The sequence below is a fragment of the Phacochoerus africanus genome, chromosome X, assembly GCF_016906955.1.
Source record: "Phacochoerus africanus isolate WHEZ1 chromosome X, ROS_Pafr_v1, whole genome shotgun sequence".
NCBI lineage: Eukaryota > Metazoa > Chordata > Mammalia > Artiodactyla > Suidae > Phacochoerus > Phacochoerus africanus.
In genome coordinates, this window is record NC_062560.1 from 42,919,678 (window position 1) to 42,945,585 (window position 25,908).

At 45.8% G+C, this 25,908-nt stretch overlaps 1 long non-coding RNA gene across 1 annotated transcript; it reads right to left on the reverse strand.

Moving 5' to 3' along the window:
* Positions 1 to 6,260: 6,260 nt before the first annotated feature.
* LOC125118588 (uncharacterized) lies at positions 6,261 to 9,008 on the reverse strand. Its single transcript, XR_007132860.1, has 3 exons — positions 8,795 to 9,008; positions 7,856 to 7,973; positions 6,261 to 6,538 (listed from the first exon to the last, which is right to left on the reverse strand). It is a non-coding gene; the product is annotated as an uncharacterized LOC125118588 (long non-coding RNA).
* Between the last annotated feature and the right edge of the window lie 16,900 nt (positions 9,009 to 25,908).

A 25,908-nucleotide genomic window follows, 5' to 3' on the forward strand; every position in this document is an offset into this window, starting at 1 on the left:
CATAATTTTTTCTGCCATTGTCATGCTGCCAAGTAAGGTTCTAGACGTAGTTCTCAGGGCTACACAGCTGGAGCTCACTGTAAATCCATTCCAAGAGCAATAGTTTGCATCCGTTGACCCCCAGCTCCCAGCCTTCTCTATTTGTAGTGGTGCTCCGGGGGTGCAAAGATTAATATGTGATAGTGCCCCATTCCAAGAGCAATAGTTTGCATCCGTTAACCCCCAGCTCCCAGCCTTCTCTATTTGTAGTGGTGCTCCGGGGGTGCAAAGATTAATATGTGATAGTGCCCCATTCCAAGAGCAATAGTTTGCATCCGTTAACCCCCAGCTCCCAGCCTTCTCTATTTGTAGTGGTGCTCCGGGGGTGCAAAGATTAATATGTGATAGTGCCTGCAATCAGGGAGTCATTCCTCTAACTATACGGAGAGGAGTCTCCTTAGAGGATAGGAAGGCTCACTCAAAGAGGCCACACTGCAGCTGGGTTGTTGTTGTTGTTTTTCCTTTTTCAGCCACACTCACCGCATATGTAAGTTCCCAAGCCAGGGACTGAATCGGAGCCACAGATGCAGCCGGATCCTTAACCCAATGCACCAGGCTGGGGACCTAACCTGCAGTGCCACAGAGGCGAGCCAGGTCCTTAATCCACTGTGCCACAGCGGGAACTCCTTGACCTGATTTTTTCTTTTTTTTTTTAGGAAAAACCAGTAAGGCAACAATGGACAGGAGCGGACATCAGAAGTAGAAGAAACAGCATGCGCAAAAGCACAAGATGCAGGAAAGAGCTCAAGGAATGTTCTAGGAATGGAAAAGAGTTTAAGACAGATGGAGCGTGGGGAGGAAATGGCAGATGACAGAGCAGGAAAAGCAGGTTGAAGGCACATGATGAAGGGTGTCGCACTGTAAATCATGCTACAGGCTTTGGATGCCTCCTGTGGGCGTGGAGAGCTACAAATCATTTTTAAGTAGGAAAGGACAGGATTAAATCTGTGTTTTAGGAAAAGAAAGCTGATGACAAGTAGGGGATTAAGAGGCGAGGGTAAGAATCCCGGAGCTCAGTTGGGAGGCTATTATTACAAGCCTCAGGGGGACCTGAGGATCGGAGAGGCAATGGATGCAGGGAAGAGAGGATGCCTTTGAAAGAGGTTTCAGAGACAGAAGGACCCAGCCGCCTTGACAACCAACTAAATACGGCCTGCGAGGGTGACAGAAGTCCCGTGGGAGGATCCAGGACGGTGCCGGGATTTCTACTTTGGGATCCTAGATTAATAGCACATATATTAATGAAGGCATCAAAGTGGAAGAGCAAACTGGAAAGGAAGAGCACGTGTGTTTCAGAAAGGCACCTGTGGGAGCTCCCACTGTGGCACAGTGGGTTAAGAATCTGAGTGCAGGAGTTCCTGTCATGGTGCAGCAGGAACGAATCAGACTAGGAACCGTGAGGTTGCAGGCTCAATCCCTGGCCTCACTCAGTACATTAAGGATCTGGCGTTGCCGTGAGCTGTGGCGTAGGTCACAGACGCGGCTCAGATCCTGCGTAGCTGTGGCTGTGGTGTAAGGCCGGCAGCTACAGTTCCGATTGGACCCCTAGCCTGGGAACCTCCATAGGCCACAGTGCAGTCCGAAAAAAAAAAAAAATTAAAATTAAAAAAAAAAAAAAAAGAAAGAATCTGAGTGCAGCAGCTTAGGTCACTGCAGAGGCACGAGTTCGATCCTGGACCAGCACGGTGGGTTAAAGGATCCGGCATTTCCACAGCTGCCCCTTGCCTGGGAACTTCCATATGCCACGGGTGTGGCCATAAAAAAGAAAAAAAAAAATTTTAACAGAGGAGATTTGAACTTGAGACAGCAGCTGAGCCCTACCTGATTCTCAGGGGTCTTCTGCAGGTCACAGGTACCACCGGATATTTGCCTCACGTTCGCCCTCCTCCTTCCACTGTAACATAGCCGAGAGCCGGCTTTGCATCTAGAACTTTCCTCTTCCTCACAAGTGTTCAGTCCCAGGTAGCTAAAGGCCTTAGTCATAACCCCGAGCCATCTTCCCTCCCCCATGGGGCAGAGGACCCTCGTGTAAGAGTTCAAGAGACATCATGGCTCACCCATGGTGACCGAGTTACTTGTGCAAAGTGGACTCTTATATTTCAGAGGCAAAGGAAAGAAGTAGCACCAAACAGCAGCAACCATCCTTGCTTGGGGGTGGAAGACAGGTGGGGAAGCATCATTCAGAAAGGATGGATTATGAATTAAGGAAAAATAGAAAGCCAACCATTTTGCCACGTTCTTCCCTCTAGCCAAGTCATCCATTGGTCCCTCTCTAGGGTTCCTTCCACTTTTGAGAGGCCCCAAGGTTGTAATCAGTGGACATGGACGGGGCGCGGGCGGGGGGGGGGGGGGGGGGGGGGCAACAGGAGCCACTTGAGTTAGAGCATCTCTATGCATGCATTGTATTAAAAAACACACTTTTAGAGTTCCCGTCGTGGCGCAGTGGTTAACAAATCTGACTAGGAACCATGAGGTTGCGGGTTCGATCCCTGCCCTTGCTCAGTGGGTTAACGATCCAGCGTTGCCGTGAGCTGTGGTGCAGGTCCCAGACGCAGCTTGGATCCCTTGTTGCTGTGGCTGTGGTGTAGGCTGGCAGCTACAGCTCCAATTAGACCCCTAGCCTGGGAATCTCCATATGCCGCGGGAGCGGCCCAAGAAATGGCAAAAAGACAAAAAAAAAAACACACACTTTTTTCTCAAACCCCTTCTGGCACCTGCTGCAGCCAAGAACATCGTTAACTTGGGGTACTTCTTTGAAATCTGTTTCTGGTTCATTTACTGCATCTTCCAAACAGATTGTCTTTATATATTTTCTGGGACTAAAAAAGGTTTTTAAAAATAACCCCAAAGTAGGCAAAGGCTTCATAAATAGAACACAAAAAGCAACGGCCATGAGAGGGAAAAAAAAAAAAAACAACTTGATAATTGGATTCATTAAAAATCATCAAAAGAGACCATTGAAGACAATGAAAAGGCAAACCAGACTGGGAGAAATATCTGTAATACACATATATATACATATCTGACAAAGGTCTCGTGTGCAAAATATAGAAGAATTTAACAAAGAAATAAGAAACAGAGTCCAATTCAAAAGTGGGCAAAAGATTTTAACAGGAATTTCACAAAGAAGATATCCAAATGCCAATAAGTCTATGAAATGGCATTTAACAACATGACTCACCAGGAAACAGAAATTAAGACCATAAGGACCACCTCGCACTTATTACTATCAAAAAAAAAAAAAAAGGAAAGAAAGAAAGAAACTGAGAAAATAACAAGTGCTGGCAAGAGTGGAGAAAAACTGAAACCCTTGCACACTATTGGAAAGGTCAAACGGCATAGCGGCTGTGGAAAACAGCATGGTGGTTTCGTGAAAAATTAAAATGGAATTACCATATGATCCAGCAATTCCACTTCTGGGTATATATTCCCCTCCCCAAAAAAAGCAGGGTCTCAAAGAAATATTTGTACACTTGTGTTCTTAGCAGCATTATTCACAATAGCCAAAAGGCAGCAGCAACCCAAGTGTCCGCTGACAGACAACGGGATCAATAAAATGTGGTGTGTATGCATACAGTGGAATATTATTTAGCCGTAAAAAAGAGGGGAAATTCTGACACAGGCTACAACATGGATGAACCTTAAGGATATTGTGCTAAGTGAAATAAGCTGGTTACAAAAGAACAAATATTCCATGATTCTACCCACACGAGATATTTCAAACAGTTAAATTTGTAGACACAGAAAGTAGAATGGTGGTTGTCTGGGATGGAGAACAGAGAATGGGGAAGAAGTTAAGGCTTAATGGGTACAGTTTCAGTTTTGTGAGACGCAAAGTGTTCTGGAGACGGATGGTGGTAATGGTTACACAGCAACATAAATACCCTTAATACCACTAATGTTTATGTATATTTTGCTACAATTTTATATTTTTTAAAAACTTTAAAACCCCCAAGGAGAGGCCCCTACACCCTCAACAAAAAGAGCTAAAATTTAAAAAAACGATTAGACCAAGTGTCAGTGAAAACGTGGAGCCACTGGAACTCTTGTACACCCGTGGTGGAGTTTAAACGGGTACAACCACCTTGGAAAAACCCGTTTGGCAAGATCTGCTCAAGCTAAATAAAAGCCTACCCTGTGACCTGGCAATTCTGCTCCTAGGTATACGCTCAAAAATGAGTGAGCATGTGCAGCAAAAATCATCAACAAGAATATTCATAGCTGCTTTATCCATATTAGCCACACACTGGAAACAATCCAAAGATCCAATGGGAGAATGGATAAAGAAATTGTGGTCAGAGTTCCTGTCATGGCTCGGTGGTTAAGGAATCCACCTAGGAACCATGAGGTTGCGGGTTCGATCCCTGGCCTCGCTCAGTGGGTTAAGGATCCGGCGTTGCCATGAGCTGTGGTGTAGGTCGCAGATGTGGCTCGGATCCCGCATTGCTGTGGCTCTGGCGTAGGCTGGCAGCTGCAGCTCTGATTTAGCCCCTAGCCTGGGAACCTCCATATGCTGCTGGCGCAGCCCTGGAAAAAGACAGAAAGACAAAAAAAAAAAAAAAGAAAAGAAAGAAAGAAATTGTTGTATATCCACACAAGGGAATTCCTACTCAACAACAGACTAGAACTACCAATATACACAATAACACAGATATATCACAAAGATATTATGTCATATGAAAGAAGACAGACCCACGCAAGTCTATTCTATATGATTCTATTTATATGGAGCTTAACATCAGACGAAACTAGTGGATGGGATTTTTTTTTTTTTTAAAGGGCCGCACCTGTGGGATCAAACCCACATCCTCATGGATACCAGTCGGATTGCTTTCCACTGCGCCACAACGGGAACTCCTCGAGTTTGCTCTTTTCTTTTCTGCCTTAGAGATTCCTCTTAACCACGTTGGGCGATTATTAGTTACTTCCCAGTTTACTGAGTCAGATAACGAAGGCTTCCCAAAGCCAATCCACTCTCAGGGGATCTTACCAGGAAACCACCCTTTGGTCTTTCGTTTAGTTTATACTTTCTGAGTCAGAGCTCCCAATTTGCCTTCTACTGGGAAGGGTCCAATCTGACCTTTTGAACATTTCAAGCACAGCATCTGACTTTGTTTCACACCCTCATTGGCAGGAGTCAAGCAAGCCCCTCCTCAGCTGTAAAGGCAGAATGTCAAAAAGCACATTCTGACAATGTGTGAACACACACACCCCCTGAGCAAAGAGAAAGCCTTGTCGTCCTTGTCGTCTTTAACAGCCAACATAATAATAACTTCAGCTTCCCTGTAAAAGCACCATTAGCTACAGCCCACAAACCTAAGGGGAAAAAAAAAAAATCCTCGAAGGTGAATTCCCCCCACCTTCACCCCTGCCTCTTCTACTACTTAAAATACACCCAATTGTTGAAAAGGGGTCTTAATATGCCAAAATTTCTTTTTTTTTTTTGCCTTTTCTAGGGCCGCACCCACGGCACACGGAGGTTCCCAGGCCAGGGGTCGAATCAAAGCTGTAGCCGCCGGCCTACACCACCGCCACAGCAACGCAGGATCCGAGCCGCGTCTGCGACCTCCACCACAGCTCACGGCAACGCCGGATCCTTCACCCAGCGAGGCCAGGGATCGAACCTGCAACCTCATGGTTCCTAGCCAGATTCGTTAACCACTGCGCCACGACGGGAACGCCCAAACTTTCTATTTTAATGATGACCAAAGGCAAGTGCTTTTGAATTGTGTCACAGTGAAAAACTTTGTGAACTTGAGAACCCGATCGTCTTTCTTTCCGTATTAAACCCATCGTTAGTTGAGTCAGGTAAGTGAATTATAAAGGTACCTCTTGTACGTTGGGCTTGGAAAAGCGGCAAGGTAGGAGGAGAAAAATGACAAGATGGTTACAAACAGAAGCAATGGTTTAAAAGAAGCTGCCAAATGCATCAGTATTCTGATAAGTGAGACGTCAGGTCACCAACGAGACACAGTGGTGGTGAAACGCAGCTCTTATTAGGTTGGCTCAACAGGGTGACTTTGCTAACAGTGACCCCAGTTAAATTCTTCAGAACCATTTTTACGCAGACTCAGGAAAAGTGTTTTTAAAAGCAAGTATCAAGCAACAACCGGTTTGAGGCAAAGCCCCGCCGTCACCATGGAAACACGGTGCCTCTTGTTTAGAGCAATAAAAACTCATGCAGTGGTGCCTCTTGTTTAGAGCAATAAAAACTCATGCAGTAGAAAGACACGCAGCCTTTTTATTTAAATACATTGTCTGAAATAGAATCCACTGGTTTTCTCCTTTGAGAATCCCTCGAAATGCATTTCACTTCAGAAAAGGCTATATAAATGTCAAGAGAGGGGAATGCAATCATTATAAAGCCAGATAGGGGGATGAATTGTTCTACATACCTCTGGGTGTTTTTCAGATCCCGTGCTGGCTTAGTCCGGCGGATTCACTCTTCTTTTTCGGAAAGCACCCCTGGAAGCTCCTGGCTAGGCTTCCACACCGCCACCTGTAGACGCAAAAGAGAAATAAGCCATGCATTATTCATCAACCACGCATCTTTTCTAAGGCATCTAACAGGGACGAATGGAGGAAAAGTGGCAAAATATTTGCTCTGAGACACTAAAAGTGTTCTTTCTCCTCTGTGCAAAAAATGTGTGAGGCGTTCCTTTCCCCTAAGAGTCTGATACATTATTTAGAACTCGAACCATACCTAAGTCTCAGATCAACACCACTCTGAGCAGTTCATTAAAGAAAGAGATGGACACACAGAACCCAGCCTCATGACCAAACTACAACCCTTTCAAGACCCGTCTTTTAAAATGAGAAGACGACCTGACCGCTTTGGGAATCGGGTATTAAGAATTCTGTGCGTTCTCATGAAGAGAAGAGAGAGGGAGCGATCCAGGCAAAGAACACTTCGTCACATGGTTGTAAAATGCTTATTTAAAATGATAATAATGTTAATTCTCACACTATAGCTTGGTCTGATGGAAAGAGCATTTAGGTGGGGGTATTTTCACCATAAAGCCCTATTCTTGATTTGAATATGGATGAGTGCTGAAAAGATCTGACAACCCACAGGTTTTAATACAGGTGGGTCTTTTTTCTTGAAAAAAAAAAAAAACGATGAAGAAAAATCCATGAGCAGAACAAGCAACGAATAAAAATCCAAGAGCAACTATCTACCTGGGAGTCAAAGCAGCCATGAGATGAGAGGGGATGTGTGTGTGTGTGTGTGTGTGTGTGTGTGGTATGTGAGAGAAAGACAGATACACACTGAGATCCGGTTGTTAATCTGGAATAACAGACCACACCAGTGTGCATGTGTGCGTGTGTGCATGTGTGTGAGTGTGTGGGGGGGGTGTGGATGTGTGTGAGAGACAGAGAGAGACAAGCCGACTACGGACAGGGTGTGTTGGGTGTGTGTGTGTGTGTGTGTGTGTGTGAGAGAGAGAGAGAGAGAGAGAGAAGAGAGAGAGAGAGAAGGAGGGGGGAGAGAGAGAGGAGGGAGAGGAGAGAGGAGGGGGGGAGAGAAGAGAGAGGGAGAGAAAGACAGACAGACACTGAGATTCCAGAGTGAATTGAGACTGACAGACAGCACCGCACAGCGTCTTGCCTGCCCCTTGTCCCACAGTCTATCCAGGACAAGTGCCCAGTTCCAGTACCTTAAGCCCAAGACACAAGCGCCACCTCCTACCCCCCACCCCCACCCCCAGGCGAGAAGGGGCCAGAAGCCACCCAGCAAGCAGGCCCGCCGAGCCCGCTACCCTGCAAACCCAGGGGCCTTTTTAGCCGCCCGCCCCAGGGACGCGTCCCCACTTACCGGCGATTTACTTTAACGCCCCGAAAGCCTGGTTTGATTTAAGGAATTGCAGCAAATCCACGAAAATCAAGTCTCCTTGAGCCGCTCTCCTCCTCCTCCGCCGCCTCCTCCTCCCTCCCTAGGACAGACATTCGCCCACACTCACATTCTCCCTTCCCAACCCCGATCGCGCGCTGGGCCATCCCAAGAGGCTCTTTTGGGGGCCCGCCAGCGACCAACCCTGCTCCCACGTGCCTCCATTAAACCCTCGTCCAAACGTGCACAAGGCGCCAAGTGCATGTACACAGGCTTCGCAGAGAAGTTCAGCAAACCCATTTCCCGCCCCCCGCCCCCCCTCCCTCCCCCGCCGCCCTCGCTCCCCACCCCGCGAACCATCACCACCTCTGACCCTGAAAGCGCAAGGGAGCGCGCGGGCTCCGGCACCCGCCCCGGCAGACAATACTCGAGCAACTCCTGCCTTCGCCGCACACGCCTCGCCTGGTCCTGCCACAACTCTCTTCTCCCAGGGTTCCTACAGCCCCCCGGGCCGCAGGCAGGGGCGTCCTGCCGGTTGCTGGGTGTGGATGGGGAAGAGGGGGGCGAACTGCACACACCACCGAGACTGCGGGCGGGGGAAGGCGGTCGCAGTCCTCCAAAGCCGCTCGGGTGGTCAGCTCGTCCGAAGCGGGTGGAGGTGGGGGACAGTGAGCCCCGAAGGAGTGACCCCCCACCCCCCCACCCCCTCACCCCCTCACCGGGAGAGGCAGCTTTTCCGCACCTCTTCCCCACCTGGCCCAGCGCGCGTACACCCAGCGTGCACACCGAGGGGCCGGGCACCTTCCTCCTCCTGTCCCCGGACCTGCCCAGCCTTCGTCCCCGAGCTCAGTGGCCTGGAAGGGACGGCATCCGGGCCGCGGCGGCCCAGAAGGGGACAGAGCGCCGCGCTCGGGGGGTGCCCACCTGCGCGCAGCGTCGCCGCGGCGGCCGGTGCGCCCGCCGGCTGCGCCTTCTCCGCTGCTGGAGGAGGTGGCGGCCGCCCGACCCCTGGCCTCGAAGCGCCGTCTCCTCGCTCCCCGGCGGCGGCGGTCCTCGCTTCCTTCTTCCCTGAGGGTGAGCCTCCCACCTAGCCCGCAGGTTCTGCCACCGTCTCTCTGCCCGCCTGAGCCCGAGCTGTCCTCCCCGCCCCTTTCCCGCCGCCCCGCGCAACGCCGCGCAGGGCTCCGCCCCCCGCCCGCCCATCCTCGCCCCGGCCCTGCGGGGGGCTGCGGGCCCCGCGCCTCCGGCTGCAGAGCCCCAGTCCCGGTCGAAGGCGGGCGGGAGGGGTTACGCCTCGACCGCGCGCTCCCACCCCTCTCCGCTCTCCCTCGGCCCGAGGCGGCCGCCCGCACTCACCCCGCGCCAAGGGCGTGGGCACCGAGGGCTCTGCCCTCGCTCTTCCGGTGTCTCTGCACTCCCCGTAGGGCACCTTCCACGGCCCCAGAGGGTGCATCGTGTCTGGGGGTGGGGGGTGGTGTGGGGTTGGTGAAGCGGGGTGGAGTGTGTGAGAGCGGGGAGGCGAAGAAATTAGCATGTCAACTGCCACGGGGTACAAGTTGCTGCCTGCGCCTTGTTTCTGTTGCATTTAATACCTGGATGTGCTGCTTTCCTTGCCACAGCCGCAGCAATATTCAGGAGCAGGGCTGTGTATAAGATTTCCAGGCTAATTGGTTGTAGGGGCTTTTTTCAAATGTAATGATGCAGAAGACAACAGATTCACTCGTTTTCAAAAGTTACTTTATACATTTGGCCACATCTCTAATCTTTAAAAATAGCAAAATATAAATCACAGAACAGCTGTGTTTTACAGAAACAGATCCAGTGTGTACGTGTTATTTAAGTCCCCTGTAATTATATTAATTGGGTTCGTTTTAAAGTGTATTGTAGGTATTTCGGAAAACGAGCTCGGAATTTAGGGATTAGGAGCCCCGAAGTTTTAATTTGGCTTTTTGCCACAGTTCTAAAATGTCAATTTCATGGAAATTATTCAATGTGGCTGTGTAGAAGAAAATGGATCCCTTTTCTTCCAGGATGGCAACATTCTTAGATTTGGCAAAGGACAGTTTTTGTTTTTTGTTTTTTGTTTTTTTAAGGCCAGGAAATAAAATTCTCATTCATTTTCTAGGAATGGATAGCAGCTTTTTCTTGAGTGTTTTTCTCCTTGAGGCAAACTTTCTGTTTCCTCTTACACTTGTTTTCTTCAAAAAATTTTCCCTAAATGTAAATACAGCTATAGATGCCACGATTCCTGAGCCTTCGTTTTCTTAAAGGGATAGGAAAATTAATTATAATTGATTCTCGAAATCAGCCGGAGGCTCACGACACGAAATTTCATCCTAATTAACCCTGTGTTCCAATTCTGCTTTTAGCAATTGAACCTAACACTTGAGACCCGAGAGTTGTTTCAGTTTTATCCTTCCACGAATGCAAGGCACACTTTTTAATTAACATTTTGAACCAAAATGCAATTCCTTAAGTTGACTAATGAAAAGCATATTCGGAGGGTATTCGTGGCTGGGTAAATGAGGACAACGTGGATGATAAACAGCAGGCTGAAGAAGAGGCTCTGAAGCAAAGAAAACAGTCTTTAGAAAAACCAATGATCCTCTTTTCAAGGCAAGGATGACAAATACCAGTAATTATGCAAAGAATGACTGCTGCCTCTCTTCTCTCTGCTTTGGTTTTGTGGCTGGGCCTGCATTTATCTCTTTTGATCATCATAATAAAAGTAAAGTAATTCAGCATTCCAGTGACACTGCTTAGTAAATTAGCAATTTGAAAATGCTTTTATTACCTAATTAATCCAAGTAAATGCCTCCTGATAAATCCGACTTTACTCTTACGTTTTGTGTGTGTATGTGTGCCTCCGGAGAAACTCTTGCAGGAAATAAAAACAGCTAAGGCAAGCTCGAGAACATTCACCAGCCAGATTCTTCTGGGCTTGCGTGTTACAATAGAGTTGATATTAAGTGACCTTTGGGTCTTAAATTATCTATCAGATATTGGTTATGAATTGCTCATTGGCTGCTTCTTTAACGAGTTCCTCTGTGTTTGCTTGGCCTTGCTTCTTCCCCACTGCATTTTTTTGGGGGGAGGGGGGGGTTGCCTTATTGAATCTACCTTTGCCTAAACGGTTTTCATTGAACTTCTACCAAAGAATCAAACTCTAATCCACAGCTCCCTTGACAATCATCTTTGTCCTTCAAGTTAAGTCTCCCTTGAGGTCTTTGGCAGGAATCCAGCGTGATCAAACATCCAAAACTGGAAAGAGTACTTCACCAGGCATGGTTCTAACTAAGAGATAATGATCAGATTTCTCAAAACCAGGAGGGTGTGTCCCATTCGAATGAAAAGAAGAAACAAAACCAGCAAATCCATTTTGTTCAGGTCAAAACCAAGCCAACAAAATCACAGTTGAGATCCTTCCTAAGCCTGAATTATGCTAAGAGATATATAAAAAGCACACTCCAGATAACTTGATCTGTATTTTCTTTCTTTCTTTTTTTTTTTTTTTTTGTCTTTTTGCCATTTCTTGGGCAGCTCCCGAGGCATATGGAGATTCCCAGGCTAGGGGTCTAATCGGAGCTGTAGCTGCCAGCCTACACCACAGCCACAGCCATGTGGGATCCGAGCCACACCTGCGACCTACCCCACAGCTCACGGCAACGCCGGATCGTTAACCCACTGAGCAAGGCCAGGGATGGAACCTGCAACCTCATGGTTCCTAGTCGGATTCCTTAACCACTGCGCCACGACGGGAACTCCTGATCTGTATTTTCTTTTACCATTACAAACCTCTTGCTCCACTGGCCAAACCCCATTACATTTCACGTTTCCCTTTTACTTCCTATGCTATGGAGACTTTCATACTGATTTTTAAATAAGAAAATGCAACTGGACACTCATGCTGTCTCCAAAGAATCCTGTTTGTTCTCAAAAATATTTTTGAAATGTCTGTGACATTGATAAAGACAGATCTGAATAGCCCCCATAGAGCCAAGGAGAGGCAGTTCCAGCAACCAGTCCAAATTCAGGACAGTGAGGTACCCACAAAACATGAGTTTGCTGTAACAGCTTAATCCTACTGGCATCTCCCAGTCTCATCCTCACCCCAGTAGAAAGAGTTTTAGAAGTTATTAGCTATCCCCTCTTGAGAAAATTTCTCCCGACAATTGTTTTAATAATTTCTCCTTTATTTCCTCTTGGAGCTGTGTTATAATGTAGAGTGAGACGGAGCATAGTGCATGGTCTTCGCTCCTATGATAACTGAGAATCGCAGACCTGGAGATGACTTACAGGGGAAGGGAAGCTGATGGCACAGCTTTTTGGCCAGCGTTTCCTCCTCAGGCTCTAAGAAAAGCATGAAGTAAGTTTCTTCACCCTGGTTGATTGGGGTTAGCGAGCAACAGCCTTGGTTCACATCTGCAGGATGCCATTTTTTTTAATTTATTTTATTAAAGTATAGTTGATTTGCAATGTTTTGCCTCTTTCTGCTGTACAGCAAAGCCACCCAGTCATACATAGGTATACATTCCTTTTCTTGTATTATCGTCCATCCTGGTCTATCCCAAGAGATTGGCTATAGTTCCCTGTGCTGTACAGTAGGATCTCATTGCTTATCCATTCTACATGCAATAGTTTGCATCGACTGACCCCAAATGCCCCATCCATCCCTCTCCCTTCCCCCTCCCCCTTGGCAACCACAAGTCTATTGTTTATGTTCATGGATCAGGATGCCATTTACTTTAATTTGTCTCCTTGTGCTAGAGAAATAGGTGACCAGTGATCTCACAAGACAACGGTGATAGTGAGAGTCCCACCCATGGAATGCTCAGAATGAAATGTTAACGTCATAAACTAAATTGCTTAAAAATATGGGGATGTGTGTGTGTGTGTGTGTGTGTGTAATTCAAAGTGAAATACAAGTCTGAATACTTGTAATAGAGCTTTCACTTAGAATATCCTTGGTAAGTTCTGTTGTATGGTTTGGGGGCATGTGATAAACTGATGAGCACCTCAATTTTTACCTTACTCACAGGAAAGCATCTTTTTCTGATCCAGATCTTCCCACAACTTTCCCAGCACCAACTATTTGACCATATCATTCCATGATGAAAGAAAGAAAGGGAGAGAGAAAGAAAGAAAGAGAAAGAAAGAAAGAAAGGAAGGAAGGAAGAGAAAGAAAAGGAGGAAGGAGGGGGAGGGTACACTGGTGTGATAGGGTGATACATTTAGAAGGACATTAGGGAACGAAAGCAGATTGCCAATCGCCGCGCCCTGTATTACCGCGTCCTTATAAATACCGATCCATCACGACCTAAAGCCTCCCACTCCGCCTCCGACATGTACCGCCTTCGCCTCCCTCACTCCGCTCGCCCGACTCCCTACCCTCGCCCGCCTCCCGCCACTCCAGCCCTCCCCCTCCCTCTCCCTCCCCTTCCTTCTCACTTCTTGGCCTTCCTTGCCTTTTCCCTCATTTTTTCTCTTTTTCTCCCTGTCTCCCATGACGGCTTTCCCGCCCTACTCCGTACCACTTCCTTTCTTTATTTGCTGCATGTCCAGCCTGCATCCACTCCATCCTCCCATCCCTCCCGCCCTCCTCCCTACGCCCGGCCCACTCCATCCCGTACATCACTCCTCCCTCCCGCCGCACTCCCTCCTCCTCCCGCCACGCCCTCCCGCCCCCCCTCCATCTCCCTCCAATTACGTCTTCCTTCTTCCGTCCTTACTGGTTACCTCTGGTTTTTCTGTTAATACATTTCGAAGGCCGTGAATTAAATAAAGAAGAAATTAAGCACGGAGGATGATTGAAGGGAGGACGGAAAGACTACGCACACTAACGAAAATAACGAAAGAAGAAAGAAGGAAATAAGAAGAAAAATAAATAAGACCTCACTCAAGCACTAAAGTCAGACAGAAATCACTACCGGTTACGCAGCTTTTGTTCTCGTTTACTCCCTGTCTCCTTTTTTAACACACCTTATCAGCACAGCAGGCTAGTCAGATCATCATTTCCTGCCCCATGGACCCTTTAGTTTTGATGTTTCATGGCTGCCAATCAAAGCCTTATTCCTAGACACAAACAAATGTTGTTGGGCACCAGATATTGCACGTGGAATGGTGTCCACCCAAAAGACATGTTGAAATCCTAACCTACGGTACCTGTAAATGTGTTTATTTGGAATTAGGGTTTTACAGATATAATTAAGATGGAAAGTAAGATGAAGTCGTACTGACATAGGGTGGGCCCTTAGTGCTTTTGCTGGAGGAGAAGAGACACAGACAGGGCAGGAAGCTGGCCCTGTGAAGATGGAGGCAGAGATAGAGTTAGGGGGCGACAAGCCAAAGAATGCCTAGGAGAACCAGAGGCTGGAAAAGGCAAGAAAGGGTCTTGCCATAGAGGCCCTGCCAACCCCTGGATTTTGGACTTCTGGCCTCCAGAACTATGAAACAATAGATTTCTGTTGTTTTCAGCCATCTAGTTTGTGGTACTTTGTTACTGCAGCCCTAGAAAAGCAATACACCAGGGAATCATTAACTCCTGGTAATGTCAGCCCATCATCTTCCATATCCAGCACAGAGGAAATGTTCAAGTGCAGGATGTTTAAGAATGACAAGCAGAGGAATTCCCGTCGTGGCGCAGTGGTTAACGAATCTGACTGGGAGCCATGAGGTTGCGGGTTCGATCCCTAGCCTCGCTCAGTGGGTCAAGGATCCGGCGTTGCCGTGAGCTGTGGTGTAGGTCCAAGATGTGGTTCGGATCTGGCGTGGCTGTGGCTGTGGTGTTTGACCCCTAGCCTGGGAACCTCCATATGCCATGGGTGTGGCCCTAGAAAAGGCAAAAAGACCAAAAAAAAGAATGACAAGCAGAGTCATCTCAATACATGAAGGACGACAGCAGGGTGGAACCATCCAGGAATTGGAAGGAATCTTGAGAACTGACCTCACCTAACTGCTCCTCCAAGATGGGACTCATCTACCACCAAGGGTCAAAGAGTCAGAGATTATTACTTCTATCCAAAGAGCCTTGGAGGGTTTTCTCTTCTTTTGAGATTGTGTGTGATACCTAGGGGGTATGACTTTAAAAGATGCAGCATGGGGTCCTCTGCACACATCGCGCCCCACCTCCAACCCTCAACGTGCCCCACTGGTTCAATTCCCACTCCAGTTGTTGGGTTAGAATAGCTTCCACCCTTTGTCTCCACGTTCCTGGGTCTTCGGTCGTCCCAAATGAAAATGTAAATAAGTCCGGAAGCCTTCCCAGCTTAAACGCTTGTCAATTCCCACCTTGTACACGTCTCAGTTCATCGTTATATTCCCCCCCGCCCCCGCCCCCGGTGCCTAGGAGAAGGCTGCGTTCGTGCAGTATCCACCGTAAATACTTGCCACGCTGCACTGCGAAGCAGCGATTAGCTGAAACTAGATGAAGGATGATGAGGACAGGTGGGTGGAGGAGCGATGGAGAAGAGCAAGAAAAGGAGAGCCCAAGGCAACTTTAATTTCAGAGCTCCGTGGAGGAGGAGTCCCAGACCCAACTCTGATGGTGACGTGCGGACCGTAGCATAGACAGGAACGTTCAGCTAAGAGCGGTTCGTCTTTCCTCCTCCCAGCCTGGTAAACATTTCTGGCGAGGAAACGAGGCAGGGGGCTTTCACCCTCTCTAATAACCTGCACCAACTCTCCCCCCCCCCATCTCTCCAGCCATCCTCCTAACAGATCTAAGCTGAATAAAAAGAACGTATTTGATATGCAAACGCAATTTCATGCACGCCCCAGCACTCGTCCTGCCCCCCCCCCCACCACTTCCAAACTGCACTGTCCTCCCTGCAAAGAAATACTGGCGCAGCCAGTGTTCCCGAGGAACTCATTTTGAAATGCATGCCTGGGACAGAGCCCAATCTAAAGCCACAGTCAGCATCAGAAATCCTCCCCCTCCGTATATTAGCCATAAAAGAGAACCCAATACTTTCGGGTGAAGCCTGCGCCACTTGAAGATGAAGAGTGGTTCTTTAGTCAGAAGTGCCAGGAGAAATAAAAAGGAAAGTGCCAATTTACAAGGAAAAAAAAAAAAAAAAGGAAAGCTGGGATAACTGTGTGTCTGTTGCTGGATCTTGATACCTAGATTCTAAAAACTTCTGAAAATGTTTGAAACAGTCAGGGGCTGCTTGAATTTATTTCCTCATGAAAATTGTGCAGGAGTAGTTCTACTATAAGCCACATATTGAATCCCAGTGTTGCCATAGAATGAAAACAAATTTTATATTCAGTTTTTGAAAAATTGGGCTTATGAAGGAAAGTCTAAAATGTGAGTGGTCTACTTATGGTATTTTTGTTATGAGACCCTCAATAAAGGTCGCTCGTCTTTTTTTTTTTTTTTTTTTTTTTAGGACCGTACCTGTGGCACACGGAAGTTGCCAGGCCAGGGGTCGAATCCGAGCTACACCTGCCAGCCTACACCATAGCCACACGGGATCAGAGCCACCTCTGCGACCTACACCACAGCTCATGGCAATGCCGGATCCTTAACCCACTGAGTGAGGCCAGGGATCGAACCTGCATTCTCATGGATCGTAGTCGGGTTCGTTAACCACTGAACCACGAAGGGAACTCCAAGGTCAGTCATCTTTCCAATGCATGTGAACTCCATCAACCGCTAAACCTATCTGACAGTATCAATGCGGTGACCAACTTCATCTCTGGAAGTGCCACCCAGCAGTTGGATCCCAGGGTACCAAACCTTCTCTGGCTCCCGAGGGTGGTGCTAGCCAATCCTAGCCAGGAGTGGGGACAGAATTTCCCCAGTGCCTAAGACCCAGGTGATCTTTCAGATGCCACCTGAACCTCAACAACCCCCACCCCCACCCTACCGAGCTTCAACTCCGGCAGCTCCATTTCCTGCTTTATATTTCTCTGCAGCATCTGTTTCCATCCAACTTCCTTTATAACTTACGCATTTATTTTTATTGTCCACTTCCCCCACTAGCGCACACCTTCCTTAAGGGGAGGAATTTCTGTCTCTTGGGTTTACCGCTGTGGCCCCTTGCACTTACAACAGTCTCTGGCACATTGTAGGGCTCGAGAAATACTTGTTGAAAGAGTGATCTGAAAGAGTGTTCGCTGCAAACATGGCAACCTCATATATTTCACCGAATGGAACTGAAGAATGTTCAAAACATTCACCTGTTCCTTGATGGGCAAGCCAGTTCATTTTTTGACTCATTTTATTCTATGGAAGCAAAGACTTAATGATGAAAGATGGTGTACAGTCTAAAGAATAAAGAACATTCATGATATGAACACCGTGTGTTCTCTCTCTCTTTTATTTTTATTGTTTTGGCCCTACCTATGCAATATCAAAGTTCCCGGGGCCAGGGATCGAATCCGAATGGCAGCTGTGACCTATGCCACCGCTGCGGCAATGCTGGAGAGCCTTAACCCACTGAGCCACAGTGGGAACTCCACGAGTTCTCTTTCTCTTCATCAGCTCAATTTTTATTGCTGAAGATATTAACGATGATACACGCTTTCAGTTTGGAATCACAGGACGTGTGGACGCAAGACCTTTCTTTTGCATAATTTGGTCTTCGCTTGGTTTCTGTGCAGTAGCCTCAGTGTTCCAATACTAAAAATGGGGAAGGGGGGTCTGTGACTCAAAGAACACAAGATTCAGAGAATGAGGACCATAAGGAAGGGCACGTGGGACTCTGGGTCACTCCTTTTGGTATCTAGAGCTCAGAGACGTTCACTGGTGTGGGACTTGCAAAGGGTCTCACATGGCTTCAAGATCTCAGTGGGCATCTGGCTCCAAGGAAACCCTAAGGATGGTTCTCCTACCTCACTTGACACAGAAAGGAAGCCAACCTCTCAGCCTGTTGATTTGAAGAGCGGTGGACCAGGAAAAAAGCAGTGCCCATCCCTACCCGCCTAACCCTGGACGTAGGAGATGTGAGGGTGGACACTGCCCTCCAGGCTCACGCTGCTTGACCCCATGCAACTGTCCACTGAGGCAGCTCGAGTGGGTGGGGTCAGGCCCTCGGAAGTGCCGAGTCCCACGGAACTGCCGACGTCATGGGTCCGCGAAGCCCACCTGCTCAGACTCCACTCTCAGAAATTCAGATTTCCTGGGTCTCGAGTGGGATCTAGATATTGGAATTACTTTAAAGCTCCCTAAATATGTTTCACATGCAGCTAGAATTAAGAACCGTCATTCTAGCTCTGGGAACCATTAAATTCAAAAGATTCTTACAGTTACAATTGACACCTGCATACAAACTTATCTCTAATTCAATAACTCAAAACCCTCACTCTGAAACATTTTCAGCTTATCCGGGGTGAAATCATCATGACAACATTCTTTAGAAAAATGTTCAACCCATACATAAGTTAAAAGCTGTAGTCATGAATCACCTTTTGATTTCCTTTTAAAAAAACAAAAATGTCATGAAAATGGCATATTTTCTCATATAGAAAATTGATGTAATTTGAAGTGTTATTACTCATCATCATTCACAGGAGACTTGAAACAAAGCTAAACAAGAATATTGCTAAATGGAAATTTATTACCACATCAATAGAACTCACAGGAACACTTAAAAAAAAAATCAAAGTCATGTCAAACATCTTTTCCTTCGCCTCCTCCCGGAAGAATGACGAGCATGAAAGCACTATTCTGCGAATTTTACCTGGGAGAAACCTCTCAGGAAAAGTCAATGGAGAGTCCTGACCCTGAGCTCGTCCCGATACCAGGAGACTCTGGAGAATCTTAGCTCCTATCGCAGGGAACCGAGGTTCTCCTCAGAAGCATCTTTTTGAGGCACTTCCTGGTGCCCTGGGAAGGGCACTTCCGGTTTCCCTGGGAAGCAGGGAATGGCTGGCCATTGCTGAACCTGAAAGACAATCCAAACATGAATCCCTGTCCTGTCCTCTTTTGCAGTCCCTACATCCCTTGTGGAGACTCCGTTTCTTCACAGATTTCCAGACTCCTCCTCTCTCGGTGCAGCTCTAGAAGCCACTGAGTGCCATCAGGGGGGGGGGGTGGGTTGCAACCTTCCTCTATTCAACTGGCTCTGCTTGGGTTAGATCTTCTGTGAGCTGAGCGTTCTTCCTGGAGTGACAGTTCAAATACAGGCACTGAACCTGTCTCGGGTGATGCAGGACCATGGCGCCTTAACACTGCAAGTCTGGGATCTGTGATACCTTGGTCACTTTAGATATAAGCTACCATTCAAGAGCTTCTCCAGATCCTCCAGAACCTAAAAAGGTACTGTTGAAGAAAGTTGTGCTTGTTTGTCTTTCCCCAGGATTTTGCCTAACAGTACGTGAAACAGTTGCCGGATGTGCTTCTGGGAGGGCTCCACAGCAGATCATGCTGGTGCTCTGGTCAGATTCTCTAGACTCACCTTTATGGGTCCCATGTATCCTTGGCATCTGCATGCCTTGCTCCTTAACTCGTCTCGCTTGCCACCGTCTTCAGAGACCTACCCTTGGGCTACTGGATCCACTTTGCTGGACCTGCTGGGTGGCTTCTGTTGCTTCCCAAGCCACCTCCCTACCCTGAGCATCCCATAAGCAATAACTAATTGGGACAGAAATATGAAAGCTCCCCCTTCCCTTGTTGACAGGGAAACAACTCTGAAATATGATTTACACTCCCGAGCTCTCCCCAGGGGGGGTACAGCCTTTACTGTTTTCCATCCATTTTCATTTCTTCCTGTCTCTCTCTTTCTTAGGTTCTTGGCTCTGTACTTATATCTGGTTCTAGCTCTGACATTCAGGACATCCTTTGGCTTCTTCCAGTTTCTTAGACCTTGGCTTTCTAGCAAGTTCTTGGCTCTCTGTTAAAGACCCCCATTTTTGCATCTCTCGAAATTTCCAATGAGAAACTTCCCACTGTTGCATCAGCCCGGTGGAACCCCATGGGACATGGCCAGTTGCCATGCTGACCAGTTGGAAATCCAGCAGGCAAGCAAAAGCAGCTTTTATAACCACTCAGAGACCAACATAAGATGGTGACTTTGACACGGGGCATGTGCATAAAAATTATGAGGATTCTCAGCTTTGAGAGGGCCGTTTATCAGAAAGAACTCAGCCTAAAAGTTGTTTGTTTCTGCTGAACATTATGTTGATGGATGAAACCCTTCTGCGCAGGCAGAGGATTGGCATAATTTTTTCCGAAGGGGGAATTAATGGGGAGCCATCTATTTCTGTTTCCATTTTTGCATGTGTCTCCCCATTAGCAAGTGGAAATAGCTGTAGCACCATCAGTGATGTAGGCATTGTGTTGTGAATTTTTAACTGAGGACTGGCAGATAGGAAATGCAAATTCCCTGCAATTCACCTATCAGTTCCAATATGAAAATTGAGTAGGACTATGTGACTCAGCACGGGTTGAGACAGGTATTGGCCACCGTGTTTAATCAGTGGAAAGAAGATGAAGATACACATAAAATCAGAATATGGGGATTTACTCTAGCCAGACCTGGCCAAGGGTTCTAGCGAGTAGAAATTGAAGGCAAACATCAGAACTCGAATATAGTTAGCTGAGATATTTATACCTTCTTTTCTTGAATAAACACACTATTGGGAAATGTCCTTTGATATGTGGTGAGTTTTATCACTTGTGATACACAAGTGTAAAAAGTCTTACTTCAGTAGGAGGTCAGTGTCAGATTGCTACCAGTTGTCTAGAAATCTCCTTTAGTTTAATACGTGCCTGCATAACCAATACCATCCAACAGCTTCACTAATCAAAGGATTGTGCTCAGAAAGGAAACCCTCCCTCTAGAAAACATTTTATGGATTATTATTTGCAAGTTAAAGGCACCGCCTGGTGGAAAATTCATACCCAGTATTTTTATCAGCAACACAGAGGTTCAATTCATTCAACACACATTATTGGAAATTTTACTGTGTGTCAGGCATTGGGCTCCAGTCTGGAAAGGATAGTTATCAGAGAATTTTGCTCTAAAGAATTAGAAAATTGGATCAAGAATCTTTCACAAAAGCCTGATAATTAGAAATTGTACCAAGCTACTCTAAAGGCAAGATTAAGCTGATAATCATGGGATGTAGAAGGATATCCAACATTTAATAACAATTTCAGAAACTAAAGAAAACAGATATTGCACTTGATTTCTTCAAGACTTTCTCTTTGGCCAACAAATCATAAGATCCACGTCACAGGAGTTCCAATTGTGGTAACAAACCCAACCAGCATCCATAAGGACGCAGGTTCAATCCCAGTCCTTGCTCAGTGGGTTAAGGATCCCATGTGGCCGCGGCTGTGGAGCAGGCTAGCAGGTGCAGCTCCAATTCGACCCCTAGCTTTGGAACTTCCATATGCTGTGGGTGTGGTCCTAAAAAGCAAAAGAAAAAAAAAATCCGCATTTCAAAGCTGTACAGGATAATGACAGAGTTATAAAGGCAAGTGATCTATTGCTTCCTGCAACATGGCTATGGCAGGCAGAGCAACAACTCGCGCCCCCCCACCCCCGCCCCCCGCCAAAGACGTCCACATTCCTATCTCCAGAACCCATGAATGTATTATTTTACAGAGCAAAAGAGACTTTGTAGCTGTAAATAAATTAAGGATCTTGAGATGGGGAGATTATCCTGGATTATCCAGGTGGACTTCATGTAATCGCAAGGCTTCTTATAAGAAGGAAGCAGATTTTTGACCTCCAGACTTGTAAAAGGATGAATTTGCACTGCTCTAAGCCATTAAGTTTGAAACTAACACACAATGGCCGACTGAGGAACATCCATTGGACATGATAATGAAACTGGCCTTTGTAGAGATCTGGGTGGGTGGAGACTGAAGACACACAGGAGACCTGGTGGTCTAATGGTTAGGATTTTTTTGTTGTTGTTCTTTTTAGGGCCGCACCCAAGGTATATGGAAGTTCCCGGGGTAGAAGTTGAATCGGAGCTGCAGCTGCCAGCCTATGCTACAGCCACACCAGATCCTGAATCCACTGAGCAGGGCCAGGGATCGAACTCATGTCCTCATGGATACTAGTTGGGCTCTTAACCTGCTGAGCCGCAGCAGGAACTCCCAGTGGTCAGGATTTGATACTTTCACTGCTGCAGCCTGGGTTCAATCTGGGAAGTGAGAGCCCACGTCAAGCTGCTGCACATCACGCCCCCTCCACTCCCCAAAAAAGGTCACTTATTCTTCGATAGGTTTCCCTTGAAGAGATAGGGCCTATGTGTCCTACCCTTGAATCTGGGTTCCCTTTGGGACTGCTTCAACTAATACAGTGTGGAAATGCTGACATGCCACTGGAGACCAGGTCACAGAAAACCACGCAGTTTCCAGTGAGAATCGTGACTATTCTTACATTCTTTTCCACTCTGTGGAGCTATAATTCGATAAATGCTCACATCGTTTAGAGAAAATACCAGCAAGAGGAAACACATTTCATCATAGAAGGAAATTAAGCTGCACTGAGTTTAAGATTCCAATTCAAACAAATTATGGGCAATTTTCCTTTTTCTTTTCTTTTCTTTCTTTCTTTTTTTTTTTTTTTGAAAGACATTCTGCCAGTCTTCAAGCCCATTTTCTCACCAGGTTTGGACATATTCCTTCTTTACCCTGTGTTTTGCCATTTGTATGTAATAAGAATTATTTTGAATGCCACTTCCTTCATTTTTTTGTGTGTGTGTCTTTTTTTTAGGGCCGTTCCCGTGACATATGCAGGTTCCCAGGCTAGGAGACTAATCAGAGCTATAGCCACTGGCCTATGCCACAGCCACAGCAATGCAGGATCCAAGCCGCATCTGTGACCTATGTTGCAGCTTGTGGCAATGCTGGATCCTTAATCCACTGAGGGAGGCCAGGGATCGAACCCGCAACCTCATGGTTCCTAGTCAGATTCGTTAACCACTGAGCCATGACGGGAACTCCTAGACCTCCCTCTTCAACCTTATCGACTTTCAGATATTTATAAAATTAAAGATTCATCCTCTAACCACACCTATTTCAACATTCATCCATGCTTCTCATTCCTGCATAGTTTAGAGACGCAGTCATTTTCCTGGGGACATTTAGCCATATTGACAGGCAACTTGAAAATTATTTCTAATAAAATGTTTTTTCCTCTTGGTTTAATTAAAGAGATGAGCTATTTTTGGAGCTCCAGTGAGGATAATGAGTTCTTTGTGAAGACACAGTAAGTGGTGGCTCTAAATTAGAAAAGCCACTTGAAACCTCATAAGTAGAGTTCCAGTTTGGGTTAAAAAAAAACACACAAAAATGTGATTTGTATAGGTAGTCGACATCGGTGACTAAAAAAGGTATATGATTTAAACAGACATTTTGAGGAAGTTTTTTATTTTGATTTAATTTCAAATTTCCCGTCGTGGCGCAGTGGTTAATGAATCCGACTAGGAACCATGAGGTTGTGGGTTCAATCCCTGGCTTTGCTCAGTGGGTTAAGGATCCAGCATTGCGGTGAGCTGTGGTGTAGATTGCAGACGTGCCTCGGATCCTGCATGGCTGTGGCTGTGGTGTAGGCCGGCGGCTACAGCTCCAATTCGACCCCTAGCCTGGGAACCTGGGAACCTCCATATGCTGCGGGAGTGGCCCAGGAAATGGCAAAAAGACAAAAAAAAAAAAAAATTAAGGAACTCTCATATACCCTTTAGCCAGTTTCACTAATAGTTGATTTTTGCCCCATTTGCTTTATCATCATCTCTGTGTGTATGCATGTGTGCACATAATTTCTTTTCTAAACCATTTTAAGAGTAAGTTGATGATATCATATCCTTTTATTCCTATATTCTTCAGAGTGTATTTCCAAAAGGACATTTTCTTATATAATATGACTGTCAATGATTTAGACAGACTTTTAATGTCCATTTCTTCCTAAAAGTCTAAGTGTCTTTCAAAGGAAATCTCAGAACACATTGTTATAATCAGGTCAAACCTATAGGTGTTCTGTGCTTTTTTCTACTGATAGCTCCTGAGGATAGAAAAGTCCTCTCTCCCCTACTACACATGTGCAGATTTTGTCCTAGGTTTCTTTTGTCCCTGTAAGTCCTGGGTGGGGGGGTGAGAGGAGGGGAGAGGGCGTCTGAATTCAAGACTAAAGGAAGACAAAAATTTAACTCATGAATCCACTGTGCCTGCTTTCCCACATTCTGGTCTGATGAGGTTTACTGAGTCTTTCTAGATTTTTCTGAAGGTATGATCTCAAACAGTCTTAAATTGGACTTAGATCTTTGTTGTAACCACACAAAAATTAGGAGACCGGAATTCCCTGGTGACTCAGTGGATTAAGGATCTGGCCTTGTCACTGCTGTGGCTCTGGTTACTGCTGTGGCACAGGTTCAATCCAGGGCCCAGGAACTTCTACATGCTGCGGGTGTAGCCAAAAACAATTCAGAGACTGTCACTTTTGTTTAGTGATACAATATTCATTTTAGGCAGATCTCTATAAGATAATTTTTTCTGGACTTTGGAAAAATTCACTTTATGCTACATCATGTTTGTCCAAGCTTTTGAGAAGCAGATCTTGCTATCACCTTCCTGGGAAACATTGTCTCATTTTTACTTTCCTACTGCATTCCTACTTTGAGCTCAACACCCTAGTATTATTATTTCACTTAACTTATATTTATCTGAACATATAAAATTCATTTTAATATCATTTATCTATTCTTTAGCTTCACTGGAATAACATCGCCATTAAAATTAGTACATGTAACTGTTTATAGGGCCCCCATTTGGGCTCTTTGACTATTATTAATAAACAATAATAATTATAATTATTTTGCTTTTTAGAGCTGTTCCTGCAGCATATGGAAGTTCCCAGGCTAGAGGTTGAATTGGAGCTATACCTGCCAGCCTACACCACAGCCACAGCAACGTGAGATTCGAGCTGCATCTGTGACCTACACCACAGCTCCTGGCAATGCTGGATCCTTAGCCCATTGGGCGAGGCCAGGGATCAAACCCTCATCCTCATGGATCCTAGTCGGGATCCTTAACCACTGAGCCACGAAGGCAACTCCCTAAATAATTGTTTCAAATGTAAAAATATAGCTTTAAATTATATGATAAAATAAAATACGGTATTACTGAATAAACTTCATTCTGCTTTGTACGAGAAAGATACAAACTGTATGATTAATTGAAGGCATTTGACAAGCAGCAAAAATGCAATTGGAAGCATGGAGTAGAGAGGAAACCACTGGGTTGGAGCAGCTATTTTATTACTGAAATTGTTGAGATTCATAGAATACTAAACTAGGAGGTACTATAATCATCCACAGATTTAGATTTATTCCTAGGTATGTAATAGTATCTGAGGTTGTTATAGTGATACTGTTTTTTTATTTCATTTTCCAAGTGTATATAATGGTAGCTGAGGTTATTATAGTGATGCTGTTTTTTTTATTTCATTTTCCAATTGTCTATTTTAAGTATAAAGAGGTACAATTATTTTTGTATATTGACCTTATGCTTTACAATCTTGCTAAACTCACTTATTTTACTCGGGTTTTTTTTTTTTTTTTGGTAGATTCTTTAGTGTTTTCTATGTAAACGATCATCTGATCAGTAAATAATCACAGTTTTATTTTATTTTTTGCAATTTTTATGCATTTTTTTTTTCTCGCCTAGTTTGACCGGCTAGGAATCTTTCAACAGTGCCAAATCAAAGTAACAACAGCCGGCATCTTTTCCTTGTTCCTGATCTTAGGAGGAAAATGCTTAGTATTTCACCATTAAGTGTGATCTTAGCAGTAGCTATTTCATAAATGTCCTTTATCAGAGTGCAGAAGATGTCCTCTATTCCTAGTTTGTACAGAAAACCCTCCATCTAACACAAGGCAAAACAACTAGCCAAAAATAAAAACCAGGAAATTGACAGAATATTATAAATCAACTATAATAAAAAAATGTAAAACAAAAACCAAGACGGCCTTGGAAAAATTTAGAGTATGTGAGGTTTCTCTATCTTCACCTTTTACCTTTGAGTCTCACGCAAACCCCTCCTGTCTTCTCAACCTTGTCCTAGTACCCTAAGCCCTTTGGA